Raw genomic sequence first — 18,339 nt, forward strand, 5'->3', positions numbered from 1 at the left:
GCACTCCTCTGCGTGTCTGTGCACATACTCACAGCTCAGTTCCCAGCAACAGGCCCTTACTTGACAGGAAGCATTAAAATCCGACTCTTGATAGTCAGGATTCAATAGGTAGCCTTGAAAGAAAGCCACGTTATTCAGGTGGATCTGCCCCAAATGCCCATTTTTAAGCTGTGGAAATAAAGAGACATCTAAAAGAGCTGGTAATTGTCCCCAGAACTCAAAACACCACTACAGTTGAAAGAAATTCAACCACTGCAACAGAATAATCACCAGCCCCAAGTCAAACTGTTATTCTCCTCCCCCACAACATACATGCTAACTGCCCCCACAAGAGCATTTACCAGAGGCTTGTATTTGGCAAGTCAGCAAGCAGCCTTGCTACAGTTCGTTAGCTTTCCTCTCCAGATGCGTTTGGAAAGGTTCTCTTACTCATTTTGGTGCATGTGGCCATCCTGTCCAAACCCAGATCTTCAGCAAAAAGAAGTCCTCTCTTTCATGGTATGCTTCGCTACCTTAACTTCATCATCACATCGTCTTGAAAAAGAATTTGCAGAATTTGCAAACAGCCATTTCGCAGGTTGTTTTCCCCTTGGAGGAAAAGCAAGAATTGGAAAGGGTGGGAAGAGAGTGGATCCTCATTACAAATTACTATAATTCTGTTTAAAACTCTGCCATCACCTCCCCCGGGACATACAGAGCACCTCTGTATTGCGGTTTCATCCCGAAGAGGGGTGCGCACACCTAGCACCTTCCAGGGTAAGGCTTCCACCTCACCATGTGAAAACCCTCTTTGATTTCAGGTCACAAGCAGTATAGCTAGGACTGTAATAATCCTGGCAGCAGTTGAACCAACCTCTGTCACTGATGGCTTTGGACAAAAGACAGACAAATATAGCAGAAAATTTCTGTGATGAAGGTCCCAATCCATCAGAGCAACAGAAGTTTAAGCACACGGTTGGACCGACTTCACTGGAACAGCTCAAGTGCTTGAATTCTGCACACACAAACCTTGGCAAAAATGGGAATTGCTTTATATTTGGGGGGTGGGAGGGCGTTAACAGCAGCTCCCATCTCGCTTCTAACAGAATTTTTGTTATTTCCGTCAATGTCATCAGAATCGAGTCAAATATCCAAAAGGCATATTTACATGAAATGAATGGACTGAAAGAAGAATAATTCAAACGCTATTTTAAATAAGCTCGAGAAGTACCTATGTAAAGATTTCAAGACTCCATCACGACACTATCCAACAGAGACAAGGGAACAAATGTTAATCTAACACAAGATGTATGCACAGCATAAATCTCCACATTCATTGTGCAGAGACAATAACATCTTCCCACAGCTTATAACTGTATTTAAAATTCATTTATGTAAATTACAATAGCACACATATGATAAAATTGTTAAAGCAGAATGTGCCCTTTGCTCAAAACAAAAGGACTGACAAAAAGATATTTTTAATAGTAATAAAAAAATATCTATTCCTAGTTCAACTTAAAGTATATGCTCTCAATCATGCACTGTTAATTTCCCCAATTTATTATGAAGCCAAAGGCAACAAATTGCTGTTATAGAAGCAATGACAAAAATCACCATGTCAGAAAAAAAAAAAAAAAGAAAAAAGAAAAAAGGCATTAAGCAGGCAGTCAAGTTTGATGAACAACGAGCATGAAGGAAAAGCCTGTGATTATGTGAACTGGGAAGTGAGAGTTACAGCGCTAAAGAAAGACAGCAGAAAAAGCATTTAAAGCCTTCCCATAAGAACAGGCATTGTAAGAGAGTGTCTGGGCTTCGGGAAAAGATAATTTTAAAACTAATGTATTGCCCACCTTGTGGTTAGAGCACAGGAAAGCAGAACCCTTACATGAACCAGAGAGGAAAGAATGGACTTCATTGTGGGAGATTTCATTCAATGGTGTTTAAAAATGAAAATGCACAAAGCTCTGGAGATAATGCCAAGTTGTATCTGGTTCCAATGAATCTCTGACTCTGAACTCTAAAGCAAGATATTAACTTACACCACACTCACCCACAACATCAAAATAGAAGCATTACATAATTAGAACATGGTCACATTGGCTAACTATGTCCAAACGCAGGCAGGACACTGATTCCAGCCACTTTAGCAATTAACTCTTCCTTCAGAGCCATGAAACTGAGCAGAGCCACTCATGGTATGTGCGTTTACCAGCATGCAGTGGCTTTGTAAGAGAGACCGACAGGCTTATACGAGAACTAAGCAGCTTTTAGGAAAACCCAGTGGGATCCAGTAAACCTCATCACAGTTTCTGAAGAGACAGCATGCATGTGCAACTGCTCACACCAAAATTTGCCCACTGCAGTCCAAATCAGCAAGAGTTAAAACAACTCTTACAATATTTCATCCACATGGAGCTACTTCCCTTCAGAATCTTCTTTCAATTATTCTGCATACAGTCATGCCCTAAACGCAATTTAAAAACGTCAAATCAACAATGTCCATCAAGCACTAACTGCTTATTTCTGATGGTACTGGAGGCAGTGACGGGAAGTGAAAGAACATCAGCCAAGGCCAGGCTTCTCGCTAACCTTTTCTCAAAAGTCACATCTCTCTGTAGAACAAGGCACAGGGATGTACATCCAGTCATGCAACACCTTCCCTTCCTCCCACCGCTACTCTGAAGACAGATTGGCATGGGGCAGATTAATAATGACAATTACGCTCACCAGATGCTAAGGAGACGCGTCTCTGAGTCACCAGACATGCTCAAAGACGAACACGTTTCCTGAAGTACCAGCTGAGGGAACATAATCAGAACTACAAGTACAAGAAGAATTAGTACAGCACAGAAGGGCAAATACTGGACCTAGTTAGAACACAGTGTTAATTTTTCCATGGCAAATTAAAACAAAGTTTGTATTTTCACTCTCAGGGAAATTTTCAGACAATTCTCCCCCCTCTGCCCAAACCATAAAAGTAACTGTACAGGTTTCAAAAAGTCAAAAAATTCTTCAGTTTTGGCTCCAAGTTCTCAGCTCCCTTCCACACCCTCACACAAAAAGTGAGCACAGAGAAGAGCAAAAGACAGAGGGAAGCAATACATTTTGTAGTATTTTATCATCAAACATAATTTGGATTAAAAGTAGTTTTTATGGAAGCTCTCAAGCAGCCTTATCAAATGTGACATTTCAGCCCAGATTTCTCAAAAGCACTTCACAACAGAATCCTTGCGAAGTGAGATTAATTGTTACTCTATCCATTAAACAGATAAGAAACTGAGGCATGGAGATCCTCATCCAGAAAGCACACAGAAAGACAGGACTAGACAGAAAAAGAATTAAAAAAAAAAGGAAATCAGAAATTTTCCTTCCGATAGAACCATCACATCAACCAACAAAGCAGTTGATTTCATACAGCCAGGCCGTCGGACTTGGTACTTGCCATCAGCTGATGCTGAAGGTTTGACAACCATGTGAAAATACATAATTTCTAGCCTTTTAAAATAAAAAAATCTGTTTGCATTTACACATCTTTCCCCATGCAAGCACTATGCAAATACCACCAGAGATACAAGACTAGGGCAATTTTCTGTGACACATCCTGGAAAACACACAGCAGATAGTTTTTGTTTCCCTTTGCTTACGAATTCCACTTACTTTGGAAAAGTATTTAAAATAGCACATTTTGCCAATTTGCAAAACAGGTATCTCTGGGGCTTTTCTTCCTCCTGCACCTTAATTCACACTACCTGGGTCGCTTCCACTACTCGACTCTGGAAGCACAGCCATGCGTAACTCGCTCTCTACCACCACCGAGCACTGCCACTGCTCTCCCCTCTAGCAGGTGGCTGCAGGTACTCAGGGTTATATGGAACCACGACCCGTTCCTCTCTCAACCTCAGCACACGCGTTGGTGATCCTGTATCACTCCGCACTTCCCCCACCAGCTTCTGACAACAAATATCTGTTTAAACCTAAAACCGGAAGCCTTAACTGTGACTAACTGAAATGTTGGACCAAAGCAAAGGGACTGGAAAGATTTATGACGAAGAGTTGCTGGACTTCTTCCCAGTGGTGAGGGATAAAAAGGTCAAGTAGATATTTGATTTGTGCTAGGAGATACCACGCTTTGCATGCACCCCCCTCCAGTCGTGCCCATGGGCACTCCTCATACTCCCCGAGTAGCTTGAACAGCAACTGCTTCAGAACAGAGAAACTATAGTATTGAAGAAGAAAAACACACCAAACGCACTCATCTGTCTCCAGCAAGTGCTGGAAGAGATTTGTTTAGCACAGCATGCATCAGGATACATGTGCCCACATGAATGCCTGAATTAGAAAAAATTAAGCATTCATATGCATACCCATCTATTCTTAATACATTTTCCTTCACTGATTACATATTCCAAATGAAGGCAACAGAGGGAAGAAAAACTTAGAGAAAAATTAATCAATCAGCTACTTGAGCCTTTTACGCTTTCACAAATAATCAAGTAATGGTGGCAAAGTATCGTAGAGCATCTTCCCCATTATATGCAGGGAAAAGTATTCAACGCCGCATCATGATGAGCTGAGAAAGGTTGCATTGCAGGGCAAGCTCACCATCCCCTGCTCATGCAAAAATTACAACAGCAGGGAGCAGAGGGAACAGCTTAAAGCCAGGCTAAAGTTGTATTTTTATGCATACACACACACAGATACCCACTTCAACTTTTTTTACTTTTTTAGTTTGAAAAAAGGAGAAGGGGATTTAAGAAAAAAAAAAAAAAAACCAAAAAAGCAAACTTGCAGACAAGCTAACCCAGAGCGTTGCCTGTGTACACCCATGTACGGGCTCTTCCACGAGAGAGTTTAACACAGTCCCCTTTTTCAGTCTCGGATGAGGGATGAATAGAAGACAACCCACTAGCAAGTGGAGAGGCTCCAGGGAACTATGACTTCTTGTTTGTTATTTGTTCACATCCCCAGGGTAAGAGCCCACACCATCAGAGCTCCAACCCTCCTCCCCTGCAAGTCAAGCCATCCCCTGCACAGCACCGTTAAGTTAGCCAAGAAAATAACAAGCTACATATGCTGTTTTATGGAAGCTGCTGTTACATGATGAAGCAGAGATGGGATAAGTTGCATCAGTATATTAAATTAGACTTTGTTACGGCGTAAGTTGACTTAAAGTGGCATTAATGGTTATGGAAGAATACTCCCTCCCCCAAATACATGAGAGGCTGATCAGACCAACTAGAGCTCTGCTTGTAATGCTGCTTATTTCACTTAAAGTCTTATTACAGTACCACAGTGCTGTTTCACTTTGAGAGAGGGATGTCTTTACAGCATTAAAAAGGTCTTGTGCTTAATTAAATTAGCTGCACCTGTATATATTATGTGCAATAAATCAACTATAATTTGCTACCATAGGCGGCTATTAATCTTCCCTGTGTTATTTATTGCTCAGCATCATTAGTACGAAGGGTCTTCCAGGATACAGTAAGAAATAGCAGTTTAGGGACCAAAAGCTATAACTCATTTCACTTTTCCTCTCTCCCTTTTTCAGCGGTGTCAATCACATTTCTTATACACTTGAACAAACACAAATATGTAAGAGATTCTGGCATCCATTATGTGTGTGTTCATACATTTATACACAAAATAAAATTAATGTCCCGCGCACATCTCGGTCTTGACTTCTATTTGCACGTATCTACTAGCAAAATGACACAGCCCAAAATGTTAAGCCCATAAATTAAAAAAAAAAAAAAAAAACAAACAAAATAAAACAAGTCCTGGATTCTTGCTCCTTCATGTTACACAGTGAAATAACACTGTAGTACTCCACCTATGCCATATACCATCTCTGAATACAATTTAGAGACTTACTCACCTAGGGATCATAGACTGCAATCCACCACTTTAGCAAAAAGCAACAGCTGACTGTATTACCAGCACTTTGTGATTTATTTTGGTTTTTTTAGACATACAGACACACTACTGGATTTTGCACAATTTGTCTCACAGTCAAGATCACAATGGCATTATCAGTTTTGCTTCATAATTTACTCACAATCAGAGTTTAGGAAGTACTAGCTGCTGGCGTAAAGGTGGCAAGGGCAATACTTGCTTATGTTTGCAAAAGAAACCAAACATACCTGTCCTGCCCACCTCCCTACCTTTTTTCTCCCCTCACCTAGCTCCTGCCTCCCTCCTAGCTAAGCCATCATTTAAAGTAGCAAAAATAAATCAAGGACCCAGAAGATTAAAAACACCAAGAGCTCAGGATCCTCTACCTTGGTTCAGCATGCTACCAGTGTGTTTGCAGAAAGCAGTCCATGTACTGCTCTCTGCTCTTCGTGGTTTTATTATTATTTTTTTAAACAGCTGCTACAATGCACTGATGTTCACAATGCATTAAATACTTTCCCTGCAATATTTTTCAACTGCTTTAACTGACACGAGAATGTTATACAACAGCTAATATAAGAGAAGCTGTCTCAGTGAATGCAGAAGTATTTTGAGTGCTTGAGGTTGCTGCTAAATCACAAGTTCACTCTAAACACACATATTTTGCGGTTTCTATTTGATTCCTAGACTTGGATCTGAAATAACATCTCAGTTCCTCCTCCTCTCTGCAAACGTATGTATATATGTATGCATATATTTTTTAAAATATGTTATTCCTTTAAATAAAAATAATGGTTGACATTGACATAATTAGTGCTAGGGCTTTCAGAAAAATGCCAGCCATCAGGACACATACAAGAAATTAGTGACAATCCTAGCAGGAGTGGAGAATAACTGCAGAGGCACCTACTTATGGAGTTAGGGATGAGGCAAAAAGCACTGGCATCCTGAATCACACAACCCTTTAGCATCCAAAACCACTGCTGCTCTGTCTCCACAGAATTGCTGATTTTTACTACATCCAAGTGATCAGAGAAAAACAGTGAAGAGCCTGAACTTTATTTACAAAAATTAAAAACTCAATACAGAAACAAAATAGCCCTTTTAGAAGTGAGCAAGCTAAATTTCAAAAAAATTTAGTCCAGCTGATAGATCTGTGGTTGCAAAGAGCAGGACTCCATCCAGGTGGAGCCAGAGCTGGCCAGCTGTGGTCTCTCCTATCTCACCTTCACCATCAGCTTCATCACTTTACCACCACTGCACTGGTCTTCTCTAACCCGGCCTCCGTTCTCCCACACAGCCTCATGAGCTTCATTCATGAATGAAAACAGCCAACTCATCGTGCAAGCTCTGTCCCTGGTCAGCCCTCCCGCTTCCCTCCCCACATTTTTTCAAAAACATCTCTGGAACTAGCAAAGAAAACACATGTGAAAAGCTCCGGGCTGGTGGAGGAGCAGGAAGCACAGGCGGTGGAGACCCCGGAGAGCAGAGGAATGAACTCCAAGGCACGCATACCACACAAAGCCAGGGAGAGAGCACACTACAGTAAAAGAACTATTAATAAAGAGAAAAATTAAAAGGACATTCAGGAGTATTACGAGCCAGATTGGAAGCTGGCACTGGATGGGGCTCAGGGAGGCCTGACATTAAACCCAAAAGAGATTATGTAACCTAAGCTGTCCAGTGATCATCTGTTCCTCTGGTTTGGCTTTAAAGCGGCAGTGTGGCTGACAACTGGCTCCAGCAGGGACCTGGGCTGGGGACCACTCGCTCAGCGTCCCTGTGCACTCCCGAGACTCATGCAACTGTCGTCTTCTTTGTGCACCACAAACACATGCTGCATTATTCCCTTCTCCACTGCACGATCTGCTAACACACGTTTTATGCAGCAAGTGACCAAAGAGCACACGTGCAGGGCTGAAGTTGGTTCTGCTCTGCCATTTAAACACTATATCCTGCTTGTAAATCCCTGCAGTAAGTACTGGAAAAAGCAAAGCTGTTTCTCCACCTCTGAGGCATGCACTGCCCTGCACACAGCGTCAGCTCCCATCCAGATGGACAAAATGAAAAACCCTCATTATTTTTGCAAAATGCTTCAGCCAAGGCAATATGCTCAGTTTCTCCACCTGCAAAGCAAAGCAAGGGGAGTTTAAGAGGATTTGCCCTGCTCTCCTTGACCCAGAAGACCAACACCTACAAAAAGAAGGCACACTCGCTAGCTAACGGAGTCTTCCTCAGAAAGGCTCTTATTTCCTCCTGTTTTTTCATGGTCTGGGATCAACTGCTGTTCTACATAAAGTCATCAGAAAAGCTTGCCCCCCATTATCACCTCTTGCCCCTCTTTCCACATCTTTCGGCGAGACTCAGTCCAGCTAGGGAATGAAAAAAAGGCCCGATGCACGCAGGGTGGTTTGCTGAAGTGGACATGTAGAGAGGACAGAGCAGAGCATCCATGCACAACCTGCCATGCCAATGGGACAGGACAATTCGGAGAAGCCACCGCAGAGCAGCAGCCTCCTCTCTTCACCTCTCTTGACTGAGCTAACTGCAGGACACAGACATTTTCATCAGCCCCTGCTTCATTTTAAACATAATCTGCAAAATCTACAGCACACAGAAACACCCTCCCCAACTGAACCCAGAAGTGGAAAAAAGCACATCTTAAAAAAAATAAAATAATTAGCAACTACCGCATGTGTTCAGAATAATTTCCGCAGGCTGGCACAGCCAGACAACTGTTTAGGACCGCACTAACTTGAGGCAAGTGCTGCGAAAGTCTGTGCCGCCGCAGCTCTCCAAGCACTCCCTTTTCCCCCAACTCAACCGGTAAGCCTTGACCTTCGCATCTCGTTTTGGCGGGAAAGGTCAGTGGCATAATAGCTCCTTGTTTATCAAGCCTGAATACCAATAACTTCGTCACCTCCGAGAATTCACAACATGAGAGCTCAAAACCCACTTTATTCGTTACGTCAAAGGCTGGAAGACGCTGCCCGAATCCTGGTGGAATGGCAGAAAACAAAAGTGGTCTCAGCGTGAGCAGGGACTTGATTATCTGCAATTAGCGAATCGATGATTCTCCAAGACACTGATTTAGGCCAGCACTTATTAGCAAGTCAAGGAAAGCACAAGGGCAAATTGCATCAGAGCCGAGCCCAGCTCCCAAATACTGTCTCATTTAAAAATTAGTATATAATTTTGCAAGGACTCAAATACATATGCACAACAGTATCACTTAGATCAGCCTGCCTGGTACAAGCTGAACCTAACCATCAGACAGGTGGCCCTAGTCACTACCACCACGGAAACAAGTCATTTTATTATTTTGCTCCGAATACATTGGTATCTCGGCTAGTCCAATGTTAGCAGCCCACTCCTAAGGGCACATGCACATTTAAGTAACTTTGCTGGTGTTACAGGTCCGCACCCGCACTGTGGGGTGGAAAAGGCTGAACACGAAGCTTAGTGAAGTCCCTGGGAAGACCTCCGCTGGTTTTGGATGAGGCCCTTCTGTTTTTAAATACTTTGATCTAATTTTGTCTTGTAACATTACACAGGAACACAGCTGTATATTTAATCTCAGAGTTAAACCATTAATTTGCAAATTACAATTTAGTAATACTCCCTATTAATAATGCCATTACATGGGTTATGTTCATTTTCTATCTGGAAGTTTAAACACAACAGGTCTCGCTCAAACAGCTTAAAATTAAACCATTACGTCCATTTGAGATCAGGCACAAAGACAGGTATGGTGTAAAATATACAACAGCAGACAGCTTGAATACACATTTTACTTTCATTTGCCTGAGATGTTTATGCCAAGAATCCACTTGAGCCTGCTCTTCATTCTCTTTTAATACAATTAGGGAGAAAAATTTGTTTTTAAAATGATTAAAAGCATAACACTGCCCAGTGTCATGTACCCTCCAATAATCTTCAATTTGTGTGACTGTCTTTGAAACTGTATCAGAGCAGTTTTATCACTCACAGCGTGCATTTTTGGTTTACTAATCCCTACACTTCCAGAGGGGTTACTGGAAGAAAAGGAAAAAACCTTAACCCATTTATTTTAAAATAAAAACAAAAAAGCCCCAACATTTAGATATTTTAAGTAAGAATCAGACAGGCTTCAACCCTGCTACAGAGCAGCAAGAGAAGTTCTGATTTATACAGTAATGTGATAAAACTAAAAAGGCCGAGTTGGATTTCAACACCCATTATTTAACCAGCTTTCTGCATAAACACCTCAAGAACAATGCAGTGATTTACAGATCGCTCCGAACAGCTCTGGTGCAGACCCAACAGGCCACGCCGTGCAGAAAGTTGCTTAGTTATGCTTTTATCGAGACAAAAGGACGGGCGCCTTCGTTCTTTCCCTTCGCAAGCCCAGATAAATTCCAGCCCTGAAGTACAGGAAATTAAAACAGAATAATAAACTAAGAAGAAATGCTTCCACCGAGGAAGGAAATCCCGATCCAGTGCTCGTGCCCTGCAAAGAGTTAAAGCCTGCAGCCCCAGCCATGCCTCCCCAGTCCTCCCGGCCCTTTTAGAGCAGCTGCTACCTGCAACCACCTCCCCTGGTAGCAACGCACAAGGGGAAAGTGCAATTTTGAGCTTCTCTTTTCATCTCTATGGTGACAAAAAGCTCCGCGGAGGGAAATCAGGGTGCCTTCCACTCAAAAGGTTTCTCATTTTCAATGACTGCCTTTCACAATATTTTAATTAAATCTCTGGTGGGGAAGCTTTAAAGAAAAAGATTTTTTTTTTGCAGATTGTGGGGCTCATTTACAACAACAGTTATAGTAAAAATGGGGGGAAAGGGTACTTTAAGCGTTTTTAAAATAGAAAGATCCTCTGGTTGAAGACGTAAGAATAAATCTACCAGCTGCAAAGTTTTACAAAACCAGCATGTGGAGGGGCCAAAAAGTCTTTCGATAATAAAAACGTTCTGTTGCATGTAACATGTCTCTGGAATTTTAGCAGAGGTTGAAGGACCACACAGGAAAGTGCCCTTTCCCAAGGGGGCCGAGCACAGGCCAGGCACGAGAGAGGCATCAATGGGAGGGCAGATTCTGGAGAAGCCTCTTTGTTCCCCTGAAGCAGTACCACCATCGCACTGCGCTTGGCAAGTCAGAAGATACAGTAGCACATTGAACTGATGGCGTTTGAAGACTGCGGTATAAAAGCAAGGTCGTGGCATTTATCTTTGTTTTTAAAAGTCTCAGTTCACTGCTACCAACAAAACACAGACACCCACAACCTCAAAGGAAGGGGCAAGTCCCTTCTGCAAACCTGTGCATACCACCGCCGAAGGACAGCATGCACAAAGCGCTTTCAGTTTTTCCCAACAAAACATGTTTATCATCAGTATCTCCTCCCAGCAGGACACCCTAGAGAAAGCAGCATGCCCACCATCCCTAGGCTCAGACCCATCCTTTCTGCAACTGCCCTACTCTCCACTCTGTCCCATAGTGCCTAACCTCAGCCCACGTGAGCTGAGGACACCAGCAGAGCTCGGTGCCCTCCCGCCGTACCACCCCCAGAGATGGCAGGGCTAGCACGGGCACTGCAACGGGCCAGCAGCCCTTCCTCCCTCCTGGCACCAAGACGTGTGCCAGACACACGCCACCACTGCTAGAAGCCCAGGCCACCGAGCAGGCAGTGCTCTCTCTGCAGAGCAGCCCTGCAGCCCCTGCCACGAGGAGCCTGCACTCAAAAGCAAAAGCAGGTGAGTGCTCCTCAGGTCTGGAGTAACAGCTTTCTGACACAGCCTGTGGAAAAGCCCATCTAATGTAAAAGGGATGGAACCACTAGAAAGTTTGGATAAAAATAAACTGAACACATCCGGAAAAATCAGAAAGTGGTAGAACGCAGGAAGATCAGTTTGGGAGACCGTGGTTCTGGAGGACAGCCCTAACAAAGGTCACTAAAAGCCTCACAGACCAAAATACTTTCTCTAGGATGCCTGTTTCAGTAGCAAGGCAGAAGCAGTTTAGCGTGCTAAAGAGGCATAGTGTAGAAAAACGGATGACTCCGCAATTAAAGCCTACAAACGGCGCCAAGAGATCCAAGTGTGTTAATGAACGTAAAGCTCTGGACAAAGTACTTTAACTCTCATCCAAGCTCTCTTGTATAATGTGGCAATAATACCACCTCTTTATCTAATATAATTGCTAAAAGAACATATTCATACTGCAAGGCATAGTGAACTGCTTAGAAAGCAGGCTCTGTGAAAGTGCAAAGTTTTAAAGTAAGGCACAAACCAGGACAAGCGTGTCGCTAATTTTTTTTTTTTTTTTTAAAGTTTAACAGTCTACTGAAGTAAAAAGCAAAGTCTAACTAGACATGGGAAAAGAAATATTCTCTTCCTCTTTTTAAAATAAAAAATTAGGTGCAGGGAGATGCAATGACACAACAGCCTGTAACAGACCAGCCCAGATCCCCTGAATCCCAGATCGGTGCCTTTGTCACCACGCTCAATAGAAAATACAAGTTATTCAGCCAGGCTGGCCACTTATCCAGCATTCCCGCTTGTTCGCTGGAAATTGCTATTCTAGGAGCTATCCAGTCTTTAACGACTTCTGGACTAGTCTGCATTTGATTTCAGGGCAAAGGCCAAGCCAAGAGGGAGACCCCGCAAGGAACTCCTCCCTCCAGCTCTCAGTTCATTTTTAAGGCCGTCTCAAAGATGAAAACAAAATGTTTTAGTGCTCACAGGGGCTAAATATCTAGAGCTCTAAAATGAAATACAACCTCCTTTCAAAGCCACTGATAGGCAAAGAGTACGTTCTTTAAAATAAAACACTGGGGCAGGGGTGGGAGTCATTTAGGACCAAAGGTTTCTTTTAAACTGACACAAACAGAACTGCCTATTTTTCATGTAAATTTTTTTTTTTTAAATCATAATCACTGCTGCAAGTCCAGCTACCCCTGTACGTAAAACCCTTTCCACATACATATTTTCCTGGGGGAAAAAAGGCTTATCCCCACAAAGGAGTATGAAATAAATTGCTTTACTGAAGGTTAATAATATCCTGTCGCCGTGGTAAAAGACTCAATTACAAAACCTTCAGAAGAGCTCCCAAGGAACTCATCTGCCTGCAGTGACAGAGGCTTAAATAGCCAAAATACACAGAAAGGCTAAGCACTTCCCAAAAGAGAGGAAAAGGGGAAAAAGATGGGGAGGGTTAAGTAAAAAACCTGGAAATTGGACACTCAAGGTTATTAAAAAAAAAAACCAAACACACACACACAACCACAATTCCTCTCTGCACACACAATTCTCTATAATCTCAGCAAGAATTATGGCCTAGGGAGACCAGCACTAATTTTAGTATCAGATTTATTATGCAGCAGGGAGCAGAAATCAGTCAGGCCCGTCTCTCTCTCCTAATGGGCAGAACTAGATCACGCTCCGGGAAGGCTCTACTGAAGAATAGCTCAGGCCTGGTGAAAAACAAAGCCCCTGGGGCTCCCCGAAGCACAAACACACTGCGTTCTTAGAAGCCACAATAAAACACAATGATACTCCTCATTTCTACAGCACTGCCTGCCAGAGGATCCCAAAGCACATGAATTAAAGCTTCCAGCATGCCTGGCAGAGGAGCCTGCAGCAGCGTGGGAGGACAGCAAGGTCTTCAGGGTAGTCAGCTCGGGACCTAGAAGCCCAGGCGGCAATTTTTCCTCCTCTACAGACATGCCATACAGGCAAGTCCTTTGCGTGCGGAAGGGCAGCACTGTTCCACAGGCAGAGGGCTGCTGAGCGCGTGCAGGGTGCTCAGAGCTACAGCAGCAGCGGTGGCCGTAAAAGCAGCATTTCACAGCAATGGAAGCAGACGGAGAGGTTAAGCGCTGCTCAGAAACAAGCACGGAGCACTCACTCCCGCCGGCTCCAGCTGCCTCCCGCACGGCCTTCCCTTACCGCACAGACGGCAAGACTCCTCATCACCCAAGTCCACCAGCACACTTCGTGCGTAGAGCCCTGGCTTTCAGCACTGCTTTGTGCTGCTGCGTATTCACACACACACAGAGCTTCCCTCAGAAATTAATCAAACCCTGGCAGGGAGCAGCTCTGTACTCCTTGCTTCCCTTTCTTGCCCCATACTACTGGAGCTGACTACAGGTTTTGAAGCACCAGGCAGACGTCAGATGGGCGTGCTGCATTCAGTCTGTTCTTCTGGGCGCTCACCCCTCCATCTTAAACATTTTAGAGCCTACCCCGGCATCTGCTTGTGCCCCGCTCAGACTCTGAGCACCACTAGCATCATTCTTAAGATGCTTCAAATGCCCAGGGAAACCAGGCCTATTCTCAGCAACTGTTTCTAATAAGCCAGTATTAGCTACAAAAGCCTTTTGCAGAGGGTTTTCATGACTGACTCATGCCTGTCTCCAATGATGCAACACTAGGGCAATCTTCGCACATAGCTTCGTCACCTTGTGGGGACTGAAGAAAATGCAGAGTTACACGGCACCGACCGTGGCACAACTGGGACGTCAGCTTCTCAAACCCCGCGTCTCCTCTCTTCACCAACACCTGGAAACACGTGGCACTGTGGGTGCAGCCCCAGCACCGCGTCAGGTTCAGAATAACCCTCTCCTAAGGCACCAGCGATTCCCACTGTGTTTCGAGTACTGCAGAACACGTGAGCAGCACTTCTGTGTTCCACATCCATAAAACAAGGGTGATGACAATCACTTACCTCATCTCCATATGATAAGAATAAGGGTCAGATTTAAACTAGTTTAAGTCATTTCAGCACGTAAGTCTTTCGCGTAAGTAGGATGCTGATGTCTCCAGGAACGTATGTCCCAGACTATCAACTACATTTTGAATAGAACTTTTCCAAGAACCAGTTTTTCACTGGCAGCTCACTAAGATGAAGACCAGAAACTTTCAAAACATCACTATGTCATTTTGATTTCAATTAGAGCACAGGCAGGCACACATCTCCAAAAACTGCCTTACCTCCTTCTTTGTGTATCTAGGCTCTTTCTTAGTAGTTTTCTGGTTTTGTTTTTAAAATGGCCTTGAGTGTATTAGGCAATTTAGGAGCTTTGCTTTGACCTGCTCTAACAGAAGTTAGTGGTTAACTCCTGCTAACGTCAATGAAAGCAAAGACAATCATCACTGAGAAATTCAGGAAAGTCCACCAAAAACATATATGGTCAGTTGTGGTTTTTACCTGGTCCTAATTCAGTGCTAGGTAAATAAAATAAGATTTAGACATTTTGGATTCCTCTGCATCTATCTTCCTCCTTCAAAATAGGTGCCTTTTTGCCTCCAAATTTCAGAAAAAAAGGAACTAGTCTCCTGTCCAACAAGTGCCTCCCCTACCCAAAAATCGTCAACAAAAAAGTTACCTTCTTAAGGCCCAAACTTAGGCCTGGACCATTCATGTACTGTTCGTTAAGAGATCACTGGACTTCTGGCTCGTCTCTCATCTCTTCCCCTGACTCCCCACATCACCCTGAGCAGGTGACTGCAATGAAAACTACGAGACGGAGAGACTGACTTCAGGCTATGAACACACCTGCCTGAAAGGCACCAACAGCAGAAGAGCGAGGGGCAGAAAAGATAGCAAGCAGACTCCAGTAACACTGGCCTGGATCAAGTAAACTCAAACCATCTAAGCCTGTGCCTGTCTTGAGATTACTAACCTCAATGCAAAATGCCGGAGCTCTGCATATACTGCTCCTTCTACCACTTTGGCTGCCAAGCAGCAGAAAGTCTCTCACTCAACGTTTCTTAGGCCAGTGGAGACATAAAAGCCTCTTTACAAAATGGGCACCAGATTACAGTTCAGGAATGCCACGTTAGATTTAGTCGCTTGATTGCACCAGCAGTGCAAGCTCCCCATCTGCAGAGGAACACCATGTCATGTACGCAGTCCTCTGAAGCGCCCAGCAAGTTCACCAAAAACTACCAAGTAGTTAATACTGAGAATTTCAGATCTTTAGGCCTGCCAAGCAGCAGGAAAAGAATCTTGCATACAACCACCAAATTACCTCTTTACAGCCCAGAGCACATTTTCACCTGCGTAACCAGCACCAATAATCAGGCCAAGCAATTCAGGACTTGCTCTCTGATCTCTGTTCCACCTCAAGAAGCGCTTGGCAGCATCCATTTGTCTGCCTTGATCCAATGATCTCCAGTTCTCAGGAACGCAAGACAAACAGGTGCTGTTGTCCTTCTCTCAGCTGGAGGAAATTCAGAACATTTCAAGGTAACAAAGGGAGGCACCCTCCAAAGATGAAGGACTGCACCTGCTGAAGACCTCTAAGAACATTAAGAAACAGCAAAATTTCTTTTGACCATGTCCATACGAGATGCTTACCCTGTCAACTGCATTCCTTCAGCTGCAAGCTGGATGAAATAAGGTTATGTTTTCTGCAAGGACATTTGTCCTCTCCCCTCCTTTTCTTTTGCCATCATTTTCAAATGAATTGACACTTTATTTTACTTTCCACATATTGCAAGAGATCAGGATTACACAGCATCAGCTGAATAACGTTCTGCACACACTCTCATCAGCTTCATGTGTTCAGATGACAGTGATGGGGACTATAAAAGCATGAAGACAGATAATCACTGCTTATGTCTGCAATTATAGTTCCAATAAAGTTTCTTCATGGCTCTTTAGCATTAAAGCCTTCGGACTGGTAACTAAATTGCTTTGATTTTTTTTCTATTCTATATTTTGTTCTTTTCCTATTGCATACACATACTTGTTTGAGAGAGAAGAGAAATGTCCCTACTAAAATATCCACTGGAGATACCTACAAAATAGAGGTGCAGAAATCTAAACTGACTTCTAATAACTACAACAAAATCAAAGCCGTGCTCACAAAACTTTGGGGGAATCATAACTATGGAGGACTTTCAACTATCATTTTATTTGATCTGGAAGATTAATGACACAGAGGATGTGACCAGATGAAAAAGGGGCGGGGGGAAATCACACAAGATGATCACAACTCCCTCTTCGTACATAAATTGCCAGGCACATCGCATGCATAACCTGCTGCTTTGATCACAGTTCACGGGATTAGGTGAGTCAGGAATTTAAAGTACAAAGGTACTGTGGCAGGAAACTCTCTCCAGGTGCTTTTCACCACCATTCATCCACCCCCAGGATCCCAGGCTGGCTAGGGCAGGAAATCCCCACTCAGCAGGCAGAGGGGGAGCAGAGGCACACAATTACGGTGCAGCCTGTCTCCGGTGCAGTGCAAGCACGTCAGGACACACTCCTCATCTGCATAAGACGGAGAAGCCACCGCAGCCATCCCTCCAAGCTCCAACAGGGAGGAACGACGGCCACACAGAGAGGAACGGGTACGGTCCTGCAGCACAAAGGAGAAAGCCAGCTTCCAAGAGCTGGACCACGGGGGTGGAGGAGCGTCCGGCATGGCTGAGCGCGCAGCTCTGCAGGGAAGAGAGGAGCCAACGCTCGTCTGGAGGCAAAGGGACTCCAGGACACCTGCAGCTTAGCATGCTTCTTCCTCTCCTCTCGTTACTGAGGGCACCAGGATCGACCCTGCATTGCAACGCACCGCTGAGCCCATTTAAATCCACTGCCAGTCTCCCCCTTGCCTCCCAGTGCACAAGCACTGCATCCCAGGCCCCATGCTAGTTTGTAACCACCATGTGACCGGCATTAGCCATAATTCATACCACAAACTACCTTTCACATGCTGTGGCCTGGCGTCCTTATCTCACTTCCCCCTCCCCGAAGCCTCGCCTCTACTGTTCGGAAGCCCCAGCGTACAGCAGGAACCTCAGGACTCAGCAGTTACAACCTCCACCATGCACCAAAGCGCTGGCACTCCAGTCACGGCCTCCCTTATAAATTTTCCAATCAAAAGTCGTTAAAAACAAAAAAACCTCAGTTTAACCCCTCAAAGACAAGTTGCATAAAGAGCCGGCAGCGTACAGTACTGCTTCGCTTCACACACTTCCTTCCCAACGTCCAGGGACGCTGCCAACGTCTCTTTCAGACAGAGGCGGCCGTTTACCGTGTGGTACCGAACCTGGGCGTCAGGAAATGGCTGTGTTCTCTGCCACGCTGAGATGCTTTGGATAATCCCCTGTTCTCCTTTTTTCCTCCAACCCTTGCCTCTCCAGGCTCAATGGCAGCGTCAGTACCAGGGGCCATCAGGGCCTTATTTGGGTTCCCACATGCTATGCCAAGAAAGACCAAAAACTCTTACCGACAGCAATACTGTGCTTCCTCAGTGGTCAAACCCAGCTAACAGTGGTCCTGGGACATTATCACAGTAGGTTTTACAAGGGGCTTTTTCACCAAGTAATATTTGAACAGGGCAGAGTTCAAATGTTAGGTATGCTGAATATTCAGCAGGCCACCCATCCAGGGCTGGAATTATAGAATTGACCCTACAGAAAGCAACTGGGGAGGAAGGTGAGCTGTCTAGTACAAATACGTCAGTCAAAAAAACCCAAACACCTTA

General features: G+C 44.2%; 1 protein-coding gene across 6 annotated transcripts in view; it reads right to left on the minus strand.

Moving 5' to 3' along the window:
• MSI2 (musashi RNA binding protein 2) overlaps positions 1 to 18,339 on the minus strand; it is a 260,590-nt gene that overhangs the window by 228,307 nt on the left and 13,944 nt on the right. The window lies entirely within an intron of this gene.

The sequence above is a fragment of the Gymnogyps californianus genome, chromosome 20 (genome assembly GCF_018139145.2).
Source record: "Gymnogyps californianus isolate 813 chromosome 20, ASM1813914v2, whole genome shotgun sequence".
NCBI classification, from domain to species: Eukaryota; Metazoa; Chordata; class Aves; order Accipitriformes; family Cathartidae; genus Gymnogyps; species Gymnogyps californianus.